Here is a 17,699-nt window from a genome sequence, read left to right as displayed (position 1 = left end):
TATTATTATTATTATTATTATTATTATTATTATTATTATTATTATTATTATCAGTATTATTATTATTATTATTGCTGTTATTACTATTATTATTGTTGTTGTTGTTATTGTTATTGTATCATTGTTATTTATAATTTGTACAATTAACCTCCCTGTGGTTCAACCCCAGTCTTGCTGAGTTATTTATTACTTCAACACTCCTACACTTGAGAGAAGACATCAATCTTTTAGTCGTGTCACTAGGAAAGTAGAGTTTCTTGAGATTAAAAAAGTCCATGTCATGAGTGAACAACAAGAGGAAAGTTGTGTTGTTTGTGAGAGCAAAAGACATAGGACAACTGAGTTTCCTACCATTCCAGCCTTCAAGGAAGTGCTATATGGCCAAACGTCTGATTCAAGTAATGTTAGAAAGCTATTTCCAAACCAAGTAGGCAATCCCTACTCTGAGACCTATAATCCTGGATGGAGAAACCGCCTAAATTTTGGATGGAGAAATGAGGGATTTTCAGTACCTCAAACATTTCAACCTCCACCCCAACCATTTCATGCTCCCACACATAACACATACCAACCACCTCATAAGAGATCCCTAGAGGATACTTTTCAATAATTCATGCAAACGCAAGAAGGAATCAACAACCAAGCTTATAAATTTCAAGACCAGACCAATAGGACCTTAGATGACATTCGAAGTCAACTAACCAAGTTGACTCAATCACTAAGCATTCAAGAGAAGGGAAAGATCCCAGCTCAACCAATGCCAAATCCTAGAGGTCAGGTACATATGAGTGAATCCTCACCTAGTGAACCTTTAAACCATGAACAAGTTCAAGTTATCACCACCCTTAGAAATGGAAAGATTGTTGATAAAGGTATAGGTTTTAGGATTCCTAGAGGTATTGTGGAGGACAAATCTAAGGAAAGTAAAGAGGGAATCAAAACACAAGTGACAAATGAGAGTTTGAGTGACAAAGAAGACGAGATAAATGAGAAAGAGATGAGTGAGAAAGAAGATGATTCAAGAAAAATTGGAGTCAAAGTGAGTGATTTAGAATTTGTTTCTAGAGCACCATTTCCACAAAGGTTAGGTGACACGACTAAAAGATTGATGTCTTCTCCCAAGTGCAGGAGTGTAGAAGTAATAAATAACCTGGCAAGACTGGGGTCGAACCATAGGGAGGTTAATTATACAAATTATAAATAACAATAATACAACAACAATAATAATAGTAATAACAGCAGTAATAATAATAATAATAATAATAATAATAATAATAATAATAGTAATAATAGTAATACTAATAATAATAATAATAATAATAATAAAGAAAAAGAAGAAGAAGAAGAAGAAGAACATGAGAATTTTGAGATGAAATATTACCGTAAAGATTTAACAACAATAAGAAACAATGTCAAGGTTAGAGGATCCACTAATGGTATGTCAAACAAGTATAGTATAAACTCTTATTATTCAATTGGAAACCACACACAAAGGAGGTTCCAATCAGATTATAGATTGTTAACATGATTACATAAGTCATCTTATTCAATTAATGCTAATACTTGTAAATTCCGTCAAGCATTCATGATTATAACTTATGTTAACAACAAATCAAGTTCCTTTCATAGCTCAGGTGTCGGTTATACCATGCAATATGAACTATGAAAGTGCCAAGTATTTGTTGTATCAGGTGTTATACAACATAAATCAAGATTAGTCATTTAACAAGCAAAGTATTAAAGAGTGAACAAGACAACAAATATAAAACATGCTAGTATCAAACATTAAAGTCCATATTAAGTTTACATTCTACTTATTCTTACACCATTAGTGTAACCTTTTCACCTTGACATAATAAACTTAGCTAGACATAATGAAAGAAAGAAAAATAAATAAAGAAAATAAGAACATAAATAAGATAAGAGTTAACTAAGTAAATGAAAGGAAATGAAAGGCATAAACTTGATATTAATGAAAGCAAAGCATAAACATTACAAAAAATACAAAGAGAGAAAGTAAGAGCATGATCTTGATCTGGACACCAAGATGCCTAAATGCATGGAAAATGCCTCCTTTTATAGGCCAAAATTGGGAACTATTGATTTGATGACTAATTGATGAGTGGGTAGCCAACTCTTGATTTGGTGACAATCCTTATCTTCTCTTGTCTGCCCAAAACATCATTGATAACATCAAAATTGGAGCCCCTTAAAAACATGAAAGTTGTAGGCAATTCTCTCATCTTTGTTGTGTAAAACATTTAGCTCATTTGGACTTTTATAACTCTAGATATGACCAAAATACTGAATAGTACTCGGGCTGGAGGACAGATTCATACTTCTTTATTGTTGCTACAATTTGGACTTGAAAATGGTTTTTTTAGATCTTGGGCTCCATATGAAAGTTGTAGGCCTATGTCTTACCTTTCCATCCATATAAAGTAGAACTAAATCTGAGATCTATAGCTCCAGATATGACCCAATTACCGAACAGTGTTCCAGTTTGGATTGCACCGACATCTCTTTTCTAAGTTTAGTCATCACTTTGCCCTTGCAATTTAAGTTCTTAAAGTCATCAATCAATCCTTTCATTTATGTGATAGGCCTGCATTTAAAATGAACATTTACCACAAATTAAAGGTATCCTATATTATTAGATATATTATTATAAAACATGCTTTAGTTAAGGAGTTATTGATACTTCAAGTGCAAAATGATGATATAAAACCATGATAAAAATGTAGTTTTAAGTACTAATCACACCCCCCAACCAGCTTATTACTAGTCCCTAGTAATCAAAGCGTTAAAATAGAAAAATAATTTGCAAATTCGACAAAGCAAGGTATTCATCATTGAACTTCCATTAATCTATCCAGATAAACAAACTCTCATTAAATTTATATATCTGCTCAATACCTCTTAACAAGATATTCATAAGCCTTTCGTTTGTGTCAATGTATCAACACATAATTATGGGGCTTTTCTTGGAAGAAAACAAAAATTTTGTTCTAATGTTTAAGGTTAACTTCCTTGGGTTGGGATTATTATTTTTGTCTTTTTTTTTGTTTTTTTTTTAAATATATATACATATAATTTAAAAACACCATGCATCTTTAACCCATGTAATGAGCTTTCAGCTAATGACTCCCAAACCAGTTGGTCTTAGGGCATTAGGTGTTAAGACACCCCTACGAGCTTAGTAACTCGGGTCGCAGTTACTGATATGTAGATAGTGCAATGTTTGATTTCTTTAAGCTTTTCTCCTCAACCCATGTAACAAGCGTTGGGCCAATAGCTCCCAAGTCAGTTGATTTTAGGGTATTAGGTGTTAAAACACCCCTTTGGGCTTAATTGCTTAGGTTAGGGAGGCTACAAAACCAAACTTATATACATTTTTATTATTATCATTTTTTTCTTTTTTTTTCTTTTTTTTCTTTTTTATTTTTTTAATTATATACAATCTCTTTCCCTTAGTTGTTACCTTTAACAAAAGAACATAAATAATGTAATAATGCAATATGCAACCCACAATCATATGTTAAAGTGTGTGTGTGTAAATTAAGGTTTAAGAATACATGTTAAATAAGTATATGAGCAGAATTGAGTGATAACAATGCGAGAGTTTGTAAACCTGAATATTTCAAGAAGTATTATAATAGACCTTGTTAATAATGGTTACTAAGATGCGTCTCAAGAGTCACTTTAACAAAAGAGCTCATTTACTCTGCCATCCTAGTAACAACAATTATGCACATGCTTTATGAAATGAAAAACATTTTTTTTTTATCAACTACTACCCTCTTCTCCCAACCAAAACGAGACATTGTCCTCAATGTTCTAAGGTAGAAAGATAGAGTATAGAAGATATCACCTGAAATAACGAACACTAACAAACCTGAAACACACTTAAACAAATATAAGAAACAACAAAACACAACTATTATGCTATTAATAAAACCAAAAGACACAAGTTTTTACAAATAAAAATTCAAATCGCAGTTGTGATTGTGACTCACATCTTCCCTTGGTTTTACATTCAAGAACGGCTTAAACACCCTCTATAGGTTGGGGATAGGCTTCCCATCCAGTTTTCTTAAAAACCGGCAAACAGGGTCTTTTTTAGTCAGATTCCCAAAACTATATCGAGCATGTTCCTTATGGAATGTTGGTCATAAATCATGAATTGCACGATACACATCTCCACTAGGATGCGTCTCAAGAGTCAATAGAAGATTACCTGATAATCGGACCTTTGCTTCAATCAACCAGCGAATATCTTCAGGAATTCCATGATTCATTAACAATCTCAATCTTGCACATCTAGCACGGTAAATTTTTGTAATCGCATTCTGAGGCAGAGCGGGAAAATACTTTTTCAATTTTTCAAGATTAGTGTCCATTTTCAAATGAGAATTGGAAGAGAGATTCAAAGAATTGCATAAATATATACACAGATATCAGTTATTGTGGGAAACTGAAAGAACCAACTTAAGTCACAGAGTACCATTGTCCGCCATTTGACTAGGGTGAGAGAAACTAGCAAAAAATCACTCAAAAAGAAACACAAAAAAAATGTAAGAAAAACAAAATAATCAACCTTTATCTATAAGATCATTCAAACCAGTGGATTCATTTTCACTAGGAAAATTATCAAAGTAAGCTTTCAAACGATGTCCATTTTCCTTAAAATCATTGTCATTCATTGAATTCTCAATATCACAGGCCCCATAAGGATTGCTCCATCTTGGTCTTAGCTTTTTAGGGAATGCATAGAGTTGAGAATTATAAAACAAAACTTTTTGACCAGTATCAATCTTTTGACAATTTTCACAATTTTTGCAGAATGCATGCGTGTCCTTGAACATGGTAAGCCAATAAAATCCATTTTGAAAGATTTTTATAGCTGTTTTTTTTTACGAGAAATAACTTCCACATGCTTCAGAATGACAAAGTTTAATGACACTATTTACCTCATTGTCAGGAATGAATCTTTGAAATATTTGATCAGGACAATATTTGAATAAGTTAGGGTCATCACAATAAAAGTTCTTCACTTCGTTCAAAAACTTTTCTTTGTCTTGGGTACTCCAATCAGCTGGCAAATCTCCTAAAGGAAGAAAATTGATATTTTTATCATACCAAGGCATTGGACTAAGAGAAAGTAAGGATTCGTTAGGAAAGTAATAATCGATTGATGTGATATCAGATGTCGAATTTGTTATCATTGTTGACAAAAGATTCACATCAACATTTTTGGTGCTTTTTTCATCCGTGATTTCTTCCTCAGAATAAATCATTTGCAAATCTTCAGATTCATCCAACTCATTTTTACTTAAAATAGATTCAAGTTGATCATAAACTAATTCGTCAATAAGATCTACTTCTTGTAAATCATTATCTTCTTGAGGTTGTTTACAAATGTTGAAAATATTCATCTCCAATGTCATGTTTCCAAATGATAGCTTCATCAGTCCATTCCTACAATTAATCAATGCGTTAGAAGTTGCAAGAAACGGACGTCCTAAAATAACAGGAAATGAATTACATGCTTCAACAGGTTCTGTGTCCAAGACAATAAAATCCACAGGATAAATGAATTTATCAACTTGTACTAACACATCTTCAATTATTCCTCTAGGCACTTTTACAGATCTATCGGCAAGTAAAAGAGATATAGAAGTTGGTTTTAACTCACCTAAATTGAGACTTTGAAAAACTGAATATGGAAGTAAATTCACACTAGCTCCAAGATCAAGTAAAGCTCTTTCAATTTTATGTTCTCCAATAAAGCATGAAATTGTAGGACAACCAGGGTCTTTATATTTCAAAGCATTATTGTTCTGAAGAATAGCACTTACTTGTTCAGCTAAAAAGGCTTTCTTTTTCACATTCAGTTTCCTCTTCACAGTGCATAGATCTTTCAAAAATTTAGCATAGGAAGGAACCTGTTTAATAGCATCCAGTAAAGGTATATTGATCCTTACCTATTTGAAAATTTCAAAAATTTCAGAGTTGTGATTGACTTTCCTTTGTTTGGTCATGGCTTGAGGAAATGGAAGTGTTGGCAGAGAATCAGTCTTTTCTTTGCAATTTTCAGATTCAACCCCTTCTTTACCCTCAAAGATTGACTCATCATCTTTCTCATAAGGTTCAAGAGAGGGTTTTACAATAACCTTACCACTGCGTAGAGTAGTGACTGATTTGACTTGATCCATATGTTGGCTTCCGGAACTACTTACATTTGCATTGTATTGCCTCTTGGGATTTTGTTATGGTTGAGATGGGAACTTACATTTCTCTTGGAAACTGAGGGCAGATGTTAATTTTGCAAGAGTATCTTTAAAATCTGTCATGTTTTGAGCAAGTTGAGTATTGATTGTCTCTTGCTTTTCAATGAATGCATGCAATGTTTCCTCAAGATTTCTTCTAGGAGGTGGAGCATAAGGAGGTGCATATCCATGAGAATTTTGGAAATTATGGTGTGCTTGAAACGGTGATTGTGAAGTTTGTGCATTGTTGTTCTCAATCTTCCAACTAAAATTTGGGTGATTTCTCCAACTAGGGTTGTATGTTTGTGAGTATGGGTTGTGGTTGGCCCTTTGGAAACTGTTTAAAGCATGGCCTTGTTCATGGAGACATTCCTTAAAAGAAGGCAAGGTTGGACAATTATTGGTTGAGTGTTCATTTGTTTCACATATTTGACACACAATGTTTTCAACAGATTTTCATTAACCACTCTTTTTCAATTCTAGTGCCTCAACTTTTCTAGCTAAAGATGCAAACTTGGCTTGAAGGTCATGATCTTCCCTAAGGTTGTACATACCTCCACTAGATGTATGAGGTTGAGTTTTACTCGGTGCCTCATAAGTACCCGCGGTGTCTCAATTTTGAGCATTTTCAGCCAACAAGTCTAAGTACTTCATTGCTTCATCAGGATCTTTATCTTTAAATATTCCATTGCACATCAATTCAATCATTTGCCTATCTTTAGGTGTTAACCCTTCATAAAAATGTGAAACCAATCTCTATGTTTCAAAACCATGATGAGGGCAAGTACTAAGCAAGTCTCGATACCTATCCCAACATTGGTAAAATGTTTCTCCTAGTTTTTGAGTGAAAGTGGTGATTTGTCTTTTGAAAGAGTTTGTTCTATGAGATGGGAAAAACTTCTTTAAAAACTGTTGTTGCATTTCATCCCAAGCACGAATGGATCCTGGTCTTAAATTTTATAGCCATGTTTTAGCTTTATCTTTTAATGAAAAAGGAAAAAGCTTTAATCTGATGGTGTTCATGCTACAATTTAAATTATTATATGTGTTGTAGACCTCCTCAAATTCCCTTAAATGCAAGTATGAATTTTCCAATTCTAAGCCATGAAAAGAAGGTAAAAGTTGAATAATACCTGGCTTAAAATTAAAATGAGATGCATCGGGACGAAAAATTATGCATGATGGTGCACTTGTTCTTATGGGATTCATGTGGTCTCTAAGTGTTCTAGCACGATTATTCTCATTATTCTTATTATGAAGTGATTGATTATCTTCTTCGGCCATATTTTCTGAAAATGATGAGGATACCCTACAAAGTCTACCACTTGATGTACGTGACCACACTCTCATGCACGTGTTAGAATATAATAAAATAAAGAAGAAAACAAAAGAAGAAGGAAGAAAACAAAATAAGGAGAAACAAAATAAAGAGACAAAGTTATATAAAAAAAAGTGAAAAGAGAAAATAAAATAAAAACTATAATTTATACAAGAACTTACCTCCCCGGCAACGGCGCCAAAAACTTGACACGACGAAAAGATTGATGTCTTCTCCCAAGTGCAGGAGTGTCGAAGTAATAAATAACCCGGCAAGACCGGGGTCGAACCATAGGGAGGTTAATTATACAAATTATAAACGACAATAGTACAACAACAATAATAATAACAACAATGACAATAACAATAATAACTATAATAATAATAATAATAGTAGTAGTAGTAGTAGTAGTAGTAGTAGTAGTAGTAGTAGTAGTAGTAGTAGTAGTAATAATAATAATAATAATAATAATAATAATAATAAAGAAAGAGAAGAAGAAGATGATGATGAGAACTTGGAGATGGAAAATTAATGTAAGGATTAAACAATAATAATAACAAATGTCAAGGTTAGAGGTTTCACTAATGGTATGTCAAACAAGTATAGTATAAACTCTTATTATTCAATTGAAAACCACACACAAAGGAGGTTCCAATCAGATTATAGATTGTTAACATGATTACATTAGTCACCTTATTTGATTAATGCTAGTACTTGTAAATCTCGTCAAGCATTCATGATTATAACTTATGTTAACAACAAATCAAGTTCCTCTCATAGCTCAGGTGTCGGTTATACCATACAGTATGGGCTATGAGAGTGCCAAGCATTTGTTGTACCAGGTGTTATACAACATAAATCAAGATTAGTCATTTAACAAGCAAAGTATTAAAGAGTGAACAAGATAACAAATACAAAACATGTTAGTATCAAACATTAAAGTCCATATTGAGTTTACACTATACTTATTCTTACACCATTAGTGTAACCTTTTCACCTTGACATAATAAACTTAGCTAGACATAATGAAAGAAAGAAAAATAAATAAACAAAATAAGAACATAAATAAGATAAGAGTTAACAAAGCAAAGGAAAGGAATTGAAAGACATAAACTTGATATTAATGAAAGCAAAGCATAAGCAATACAAAAAATACAAAGAGAGAAAGGAAGAGCATGATCTTGATCTGGAAACCAAGATGCCTAAATGCATGGCAAATGCCTCCTTTTATAGGCCAAAATTGGGAACTATTGATTTGATGACTAATTGATAAGTGGGTGGCCAACTTTTAACTTGGTGATAATCCTTATCTTCTCTTGTCTGCCCAAAACGTCATTGATAACGTCAAAATTCGAGCTAGTTGAAAACATGAAAGTTGTAGGCAATTGTCTCAGATTTCTTGTGTAAAACATTCAGCTCATTTGGACTTCTAGAACTCCAGATATGGCCAAAATACTGAACAGTGCTCGGGCTGGAAGACAGATTCGGGCTTCTTTGTTGTTGCTATAATTTGGACTTCAAAATGGCCTTTTTAGATCTTGGGCTCCATATGAAAGTTGTAGGCCTATGTCTTACCTTTCCATCCATAAAAATTGGACCTAAATATGAGATATATAGCTCCAGATATGACCCAATTACCAAACAGTGTTCCGGTTTGGATTGCATCGACATCTCTTTTCTAAGTTTGGCCATCTCTTTATCCTTGCAATTTAAGTTCTTAAAGTCATCAATCAATCCTTTCATTTATGTGATAGGCCTGCATTTAAAATGAACATTTACCACAAATTAAAGGTATCTTATATTATTAGATATATTATTATAAAACATGCTTTAGTTAAGGAGTTATTGATACTTCAAGTGCAAAATGATGATATAAAACCATGATAAAAATGCACTTTTAAGTACTAATCAACTAGTTGATGCTTTGTGGGCATATCACACTGCTTATAAGACCTCTTTAGGAATGTCTCCTTATAGGCTAGTTTATGGGAAGCCTTGTCATCTCCCTGTTGAGATTGACCGTACATATTGGGCCATCCGTCAATTCAATGACAATGAAAATGAGGTTGGCAAAAATAGAAAGCTTTAATTGGATGAATTAGAGGAGCTGAAAAATGATGCATTTGAAAATGGAAAAATTTCAAAACATAAGATGAAAACTTTGCATGATAAACATATTCTTAGAAAATCCTTTCATGTTGGTCAAAATGTTCTCTTGTATAATTCACGATTACATCTCTTTCCTGGGAAGTTGAGGACAAAATGGATTGGTCCATTTGTGATTAAATCCATCTCTGAGCATGGTGCATTTGAGGTAGAAAATCCTAAGAATGGAAATATTTTCAAAGTAAATGGTCATCGATTGAAACCTTATTTTGAAAATGTTGTGGCTTAAGTTGAGACATTGGATCTTGAAGATCCAATACCATTGTAGTATCAGAAGTAATGAGTTTTTATTTTTATTTTTTTTCATTTTTTTTTCTTTCTTCCATCTCTTATATTTTCTTGTTCATGCATTCAAGACAATGCATTATTTTAAGTTAGGGGGTGTGAGGTTCTTTATTTTCAAAAAAAAAACATCAATGTTTTCTTTTAGTTGTGATATGCAGGTTAAAAAATAAATCAAGCAAGAAGTCAGCTCATGCCCAATTCAATCAGACATTCATCCTTGAAAACAAAAGGGGAGTAACAATTTTCTATCTTTATACTTTTCTTCTCTCTTTTTTTTTTACATTGAGGATAATGTAAAATTTAATTTTAGATATTTCATTATGTTGAATGCTTGAGATAACCATGCTTGTTAAAGGAAAAAAAAACTTGCATTCGTATGTGAATGAGACTTGTTTAGGATCATCATTACATTTTTGGATTCATTATTGTGTTGAACATTGCATGCTTTTATTTGGGATAAATAATATCTTATAAAGCAAGATATAGCATACTTTTTTTTTAAGATTACTGAAGTACATCTTTCCTTGTAAAAGTTGTGTGAGTTGTGTGATTATGCATGAAAGATGAGTATGATGCTTTACTTATGATTATCCCTTTTGATCTAGTCCTAAACAAGGTTTAAGTAAATAGAGTAATAATTATTACACAAATAAATAAATAAATGTGTACAAAGTTCTATCTACTCCAATGTTTTGAGTTGCTTAGTAACTAGGGGTATTCATCACAAATGTATATCTTTACGTCAAACGGCAACTTGAAATATGAGTATGCAAAGCACTTTAAGTTTGTGACTTTGTGAGTAACCGGGTGCATTCATCACAAATGTTTGTATTCGCATCAAAAGGGAAGTGACTACTTAAAGACAAAGAATAAATCATATCTTCAAAAAAAAAAGAAGAAAGAAAAAAAAATATCTATAGATATTTCTCTAGTTTGCTACCTTGTTTGTGTTGTGAGAAGGGAAGATTACAAGTTGGGTTTTCGTATGAATCAATTATGTTGGTTGCATGATAAATATGACTGAATTTGAAACTTTTGTATGGATGTTTGATTTAGAGAATGTGAGTATGCTTATTTTTCTTTATTTGCTATTGTGTACACTAAGTTAAAGATACCAATAGGTCCTTCAAGTATGATGAATCGAGCCTAATTATGGTTGTTATTATTTTTTTTATTTTAAAGGTTTTATGTTTTGTTTTGCTTGAGGACTAGCAAAATCTAAGTTGGGGGGTGTAATTGTGCATCAAAAGTGTCATTAAGTCTCTTATTTTACATATGTATTTATTGTTTTTATTTGGTTGTTTTTATCATAATTGATGTGCTTTTTAGTAATGAAGTTTTTTTTAATGTTTCGATAGGTTTTTAGAGCTTAAATGAATTAATTCAGAAAATTCAATGTCGGAATTCAGAACAAAGAGTTGAAGAGACATTTAGTTGAAGATTGAAGTAAATCTTGGTTCAAACAAGTGCTCCAAATTTGCCCTAAAAATCAATTCTATTCCAATTCTAGAAAAGAATATCATATGATCTATTTCAAGCCCAAACTTGTCTTATGTTATGTGCAAACTTCAACCATTAAACACTCAAGGTTTCAATGTCAATCTTAGCCCAAATAATAGGTACATTTGTATCCTTATTTGATGCTTAAATTCAGCCCCAAATCAACCTTCAAATCAGCCCAAGCACAATCCATGATCTTACATGTCCACACAACAAATAACAATTGATTTATTTTGGGTAATCCATTGATCCAAGAACACAAGCACATGGATGGAAAGCTAGAGCAGACATTTTTACATTATTTTGGGTCAAAAATAAGAAAGAGACAGCTCATAAATGAGGAAGAAAAACGTGCACCAAAGTGGTTGTAAAGCTGACCTGATTTGATTTTTCAGAACATATTTTGGTGTTTTGCTCATAACCTTTGACTCAGGTGTCCAAATGACCTATTCTTTAATGATCTGGAAAGGTGACAATTCCTATAAATATGTATCTAATAGACATCTCGACAAAAGGCTTCTAGGAGGGTCTAAATTGATATCCAAAGTTAGCATCATTTTGTGTCCGAATTTTTACTGAAATTGTGTTGTGTTCTTCTTTGTAGATTTCAGTTCTTTAGCTTGTAAAACTTATTATTTCAATTTAATTCAAGTTATTTCATGTTTACTAAAGTGTTCTTATGCATAATCATGGTTGGCTAATCTTTATCTTGGATCCAAATCAAGGATGATGGTGGTTGAGGTGAGTTCTTTAAGATATGAATGAATCTTAATGTTTATCTTCTCATTTTCTTCATGAATTTTTTTTATTGCAAGGAAATTTTAGAAATCATTTAGGTAATGTTATAATCTTGAATTTTTATACACAAACTTTAGTTTTGGTATAGAGATTGCTTGATTCAATGTCTTACTTAATATGAAAGTACTTGTTCATTCTTAAACAATAATCAAACTTCATCTTTTTAAACATCATTGTAATATCTTCCAATCTAATATCAGCATCATTGATATTAGGTTGAGTTATCTTATATATCTTAAAGGAATCACCAATACACCATTAAAATTGATTTGGACCAAGACTTACTTTTTCTTGTCATTTAAAACCTATTTACACATTTTCATCTTTGAAAACAAATCCATCAATTATTTTCAACCAAGTTATTGTTAATTTAATTTCTCTTGAGTTTTTTTTGTTACCTAGCTTATTTTCCAAATCTAACTCTCTGTGGATATGACCTCGATCTTACCGAGTTAATTGCTACATCGCACACTTGATTATAATTTATGTTAATAACAAATCAAGTTCCTTTTATAGCTCAGGTGTCGATTATATTATACGGGTTGGGCTATGAAAGTGCCAAATATTTATTGTACCAAGGGTTATACAACATAAATCTAGATTAACCATTTAACAAGCAACGTATTAAAAGTGAACAAGATAACAAATATAAACATATTAGTATTAAACATTAAAGTCCATGTTGAGTTTATACCATACTTATTCTTACACCATTGGTGTAATTTTTTTACTTTGACATAATAAACTTAGCTAAACATAATGAAGGAAAGAAATATAAATAAACAAGATAAGAGCATAAATAGGTTATAAGATAATTAAGTAAAGGAAAGGAAATGAAAAGCATAAAAAAGAGATTAATGAAAGCAAAGTTCAAGTATTACAAATAATATAAAGAAAGAGAGTAAGAACATGATCTTGATCTAAAAACTAAAATACCTAAATGCATAGCAAATGCCTCCTGTCATAGGTTAAAATTTGAAACTATTAATTTGATGACTAATTATTGAGTGGGTGACCATATTTTGACTTGGTGACAATCCTTATCTTCTTGTCTGAACTAAACATAATTGATAATGTTAGAATTTGGAATTCAAAATATCATGAAAGTTCTAGGAAATTGTCTCAGCATTCCAACAAAAAAAATTGAGGTCATTTGAACTTTTAGAACTTGAGATATGGGCTGAACACTAAATAGTATATGGGCTACAGGACAGCTTCAGACTTTTTCATTGTTGCTCCAATTTGGTCTTGAAAACGACCTTTTTAAATCTTAGACTTTGTATGAAAGTTTTAGGCCTATGTCTTAGCTTTCCATCCATATGGAGCAGACCTAAATCCAAAATCTACAACTCTAGATATGACCTAATGACCGAACAATATTTTAATTTGAACTGAACCATCATTTCTTTTTTAAGTTTGGCCCTCTCTTTGTCTTTTTAATTTCAATACTTAAACTTATCAATCAATCATTTGATTTATATGATAGGCCTGCATTTAAAATCAATATTTACCATAAATTAAAAAGTATTTTATAGTATCAGACTTGTTGTTATAAAACATGCATTAGGTGTTGAGACACATATCAGTATTTGCAATCCGAGTTACTAAACTCGTAAAGGTGTCTCAACACCTAATGTCTAAGATCAACTAGTCTGGGAGTCATTAGCCGAAAGCAAGTTACATGGGTTAAAGATGCATTGTGTTTTAAGTTATATGTATATATATTTAAAAAAAGAAAGATAATAATCTCAACTAAAGAAAGTTAGCCTTAGAAAAAAAAATTAGAACATAATGTTGTTTTCTTTCAATAAAAGCTCCATCATTTATATTTTCATACATTGAGCACATAAAAAAGAAAGTTTATTAATACCTTGTTTAAGAAGTATGAAGTAGATATATAAATTTAATAAGAGTTTGATTATTTGGATAGATTAACAAAAGTTAAATGATGAATGCCTTACTTTGTGGAACTTGCAAATTGTTTTTCTATTTTAACTCTTTGATTGCTAAGGACTAGTAATAAGCTGGTTGGGGGTGTAATTAGTACTTAAAAGTGTATTTTTATCAAGGTTTTATATCATAATTTTTGCACTTGAAGTATCAATAACTCCTTAACTAGAGCATGTTTTATAATAATATGTCTGATATTATAAGATACTTTAAATTTATGGTAAATGTTTATTTTAAATGCAGGCCTATCACATAAATCAACAGACTGATTGATGAGTTTAACTACTAAAATTGAGAAGACAAAGATAGGCTAAGCTTAGAAAAGAGATACTAGTTTAGTTCAAACTAGAACACCATTCAGTTATTAGATCATAACTGCAACTGTAGAACTTGGATTTAGGTCTGGTCTATATGGATGGAAAGCTAAGATATAAGCCTAAAACTTTCATGAAGAGTCCAAGTTCAAAAAGGTCATTTTCAAGTTCAAATTGTAGGAATAACGGAGAAGTTGAAATCTGTCTTGCAGCCTAGACACTATTTAATGTTTAGCCCATATCTTGAGTTCTAGAAGTCCAAATACACTGATTCTTGTTTTGTTGGAAAGCTGAGATAATTTTCCAAAACTTTTATGAGACTATCTATTCAAAATCTGATGTTAGCAATAACGTTTTTTATAGACAAAAGGATAATAAGGATTGTTACAAAGTCAAGAGATGGCTACCCACTCAACAATTAGTTATAAAATCAACATTTCTGAATTTTAACTTATAAAAGGAGGCATTCACCATGCATTTAGACATTTTGGTTTTCAGATCAAGATGATGTTCTTACTCTCTCTCTTTATATTTTTGCAATGTTTAAGTTTTGTTTATGTTAATCTCTTGTTTATGCTTTTCATTTCCTCTCCTTTACTTAGTTAACTTATATCTTGTTTATGTTCTTATCTTTTTTATTTATGTTTCTCTCTTTCATTATGTTTAGCTAAGTTTATTATGATGGTGTAAGAATAAGTATAATATAAACTCAACATGGACTTTAATATTTGATACTAACATGTTTTGTATTTATTATGTTGATCACTTTAAATACTTTGCTTGTTAAATGGTTAATCTAAATTTATGTTGTATAACCCTTGGTACAACAAACACTTGGCACTTTCATAGCCTAACCGTATGGTATAACCAACACCTGTGCTATGAAAGAAGTTTGATTTGTTGTTAACATAAGTTATAATCATGAATACTTGACAAAATTTACAAGTATTAGCATTATTCGAATAAGATAACTAATGTAATTATGTTAACAATTTATAATCCGATTGCAACCTCCTTTGTGTGTGGTTTCTAGTTGAGTAAAAAAAAGAGTTTATACTATGCTTGTTTGAAATACCATTAGTGGATTTTCTAACCTTGACAAATATTTTATCTTTGTTTAATCCTTATATCAATATCACATCTCAAGTTCTTTTTAACTCTTTTTCTGTTATTATATACTTCTTTATTTGTAATTTATATAGTTAACATCCATATGGTTCTACCCTAATCTTGTCGGGTTATCTATTACTTCAACACTCCTATACTTAGGAGAAGATATCAACTCTTTGGTCGTGTCAAAAGTAAATCTCATTTTTTTTAGTTGGGTTGCCTCCTAATAAGCACTTTTGTTTTATGTCATTCGATCGACATATCACATGCTTACACCTCATAGATTGGTTTAGTTAACTCCATAGAAGCGGTGAGTTTTTCTGTTTAACCTTTATAGAAAGTTTTCAATCGATGCCTATTGACCTTGAATACTTTGTTTGTTTCTAAACTTGTAGTTTCAATAAGAGAAAAACATTATGTGTCATTCGGTCATGAAGACTCTTGATTTTTTCTTTGTAAATCCTTGCATTCTCATATGCATCATTCTGTATTTTTTCCAACTCTTGTAATTGCAACTTTCTTGTAATCTCAGCAACATCCTAATCCATGTTACATTGTTTAATGACTTAAAAAGCTTTGTGTTCAAGCTCCACTAGTAGATAACATGCTTTCCCATAAATCATCGTATAAGGTGACATTCCTATAGGTGATTTGTAAGTAGTTCAATAAGCCTAAAGTGCATTACCAAGTTGCAGACTCGAATCTCGCCGGTTAGGTTGCATTGTCTTCTCCAAAATGGACTTGATTTCTCAATTTGAAATTTTAGCTTGACCATTTGTTGCGATGTCGCAGTTACACAAATTAATTATCCTAGCTTAAAACACAACATACAAGATAATATAGAGCAAGCAAGGGGTTGATCCTATGAGAAATGTTTAAATCAGATTTTTATGCTAAATGATATGCAACTTGGGGGTTTTTTGGATGTTATCTAGGCTAAAGCAAAAGAAAATAGAAAACTATCAAGTGAAATTAAATAAAATCAAAAAATTATTAAGATAACAAACCTTGATCGCAAGCACACATTCACCTACATAAATTAGAACTGATTATGGAAACGAAACATCAATTTATATTCTAAATATTTATCTCTTCTTAATATTGGTTATTTAACGGATCCGTCGTATAACTAACCCTAACCATCAAACAACCACAGTGTCTGCACTAGTAATTTAATTCAATGGCAACCTTTAGATCTAGATAAGATGATTAATCAAGAAAACATAAATGTCTGCAATCTATGATTGATTTGATTGAATGTTCTTCCTAAGATTAATAATATAGATTTGTCACAATTATTAAACTCAGTTGCTTCACAAGTTCATACCACAACTCCGGTTTTGATATCAAACATAGCAATAGATTGTCTACAATTAAAATAAACAATAATAGGAAAAATAACTTAGAGTCTGCTTTAGCAATTAAAATAAAAAATAATAGGAAAAATAAACATAAGAGAATAAACATAATCATCATATAAATTAAAAAGAAAAGGTAAAATAAATCTCACAGTTCTTGAAATTTGAAGGTTTCCGTGTTTTTTCAACTAAGAAAAAGTGTTTAGCCTTGCATATTTGTTGAACAACTAATAAAAAAGAAGGAAGAATGCATAATTTCAAGTTTCTTAGAGGAGGGGGGAATTTTTCTCTTCTTAGGTGGCTGCCCCTCTTCTCTTCTCTCATTCTTTTTATATCCTAGGAAACCATAGTCTCTATTTCACAAAATAATCCTCTCTTAATTAGATAGTTTATATTGAAGTACTTCAATCACTATTTTCCTAAAAAAGGAGAAATAACCTTGCATTAAATCTTCAAGCTTTGACTTAGAAGAGCTAAATTGTAGAAATAAAAACTTGGATATCAGTTTAGATGCTTCAGAATGTAATTTGGACTCATTTCTTCACGAAACCTATTTCCTAGCAGAATTCAGTTGTTATATTTAAAAAATCATATTTCCCTCATATGACATCATTTTTGGCTGAAAATTTGG

At 31.3% G+C, this 17,699-nt stretch overlaps 1 pseudogene; it reads right to left on the bottom strand.

Annotated features, from left to right (window-relative positions):
• Positions 1-5,300: 5,300 nt before the first annotated feature.
• LOC105117631 (uncharacterized) lies at positions 5,301-7,556 on the bottom strand (annotated as a pseudogene).
• Between the last annotated feature and the right edge of the window lie 10,143 nt (positions 7,557-17,699).

This window comes from Populus euphratica, unplaced genomic scaffold (genome assembly GCF_000495115.2).
Source record: "Populus euphratica unplaced genomic scaffold, PopEup_1.0 scaffold1452.1, whole genome shotgun sequence".
In the NCBI taxonomy this organism is placed as follows: Eukaryota; Viridiplantae; Streptophyta; class Magnoliopsida; order Malpighiales; family Salicaceae; genus Populus; species Populus euphratica.
This window is presented reverse-complemented; position numbering and strand designations above follow the sequence as displayed.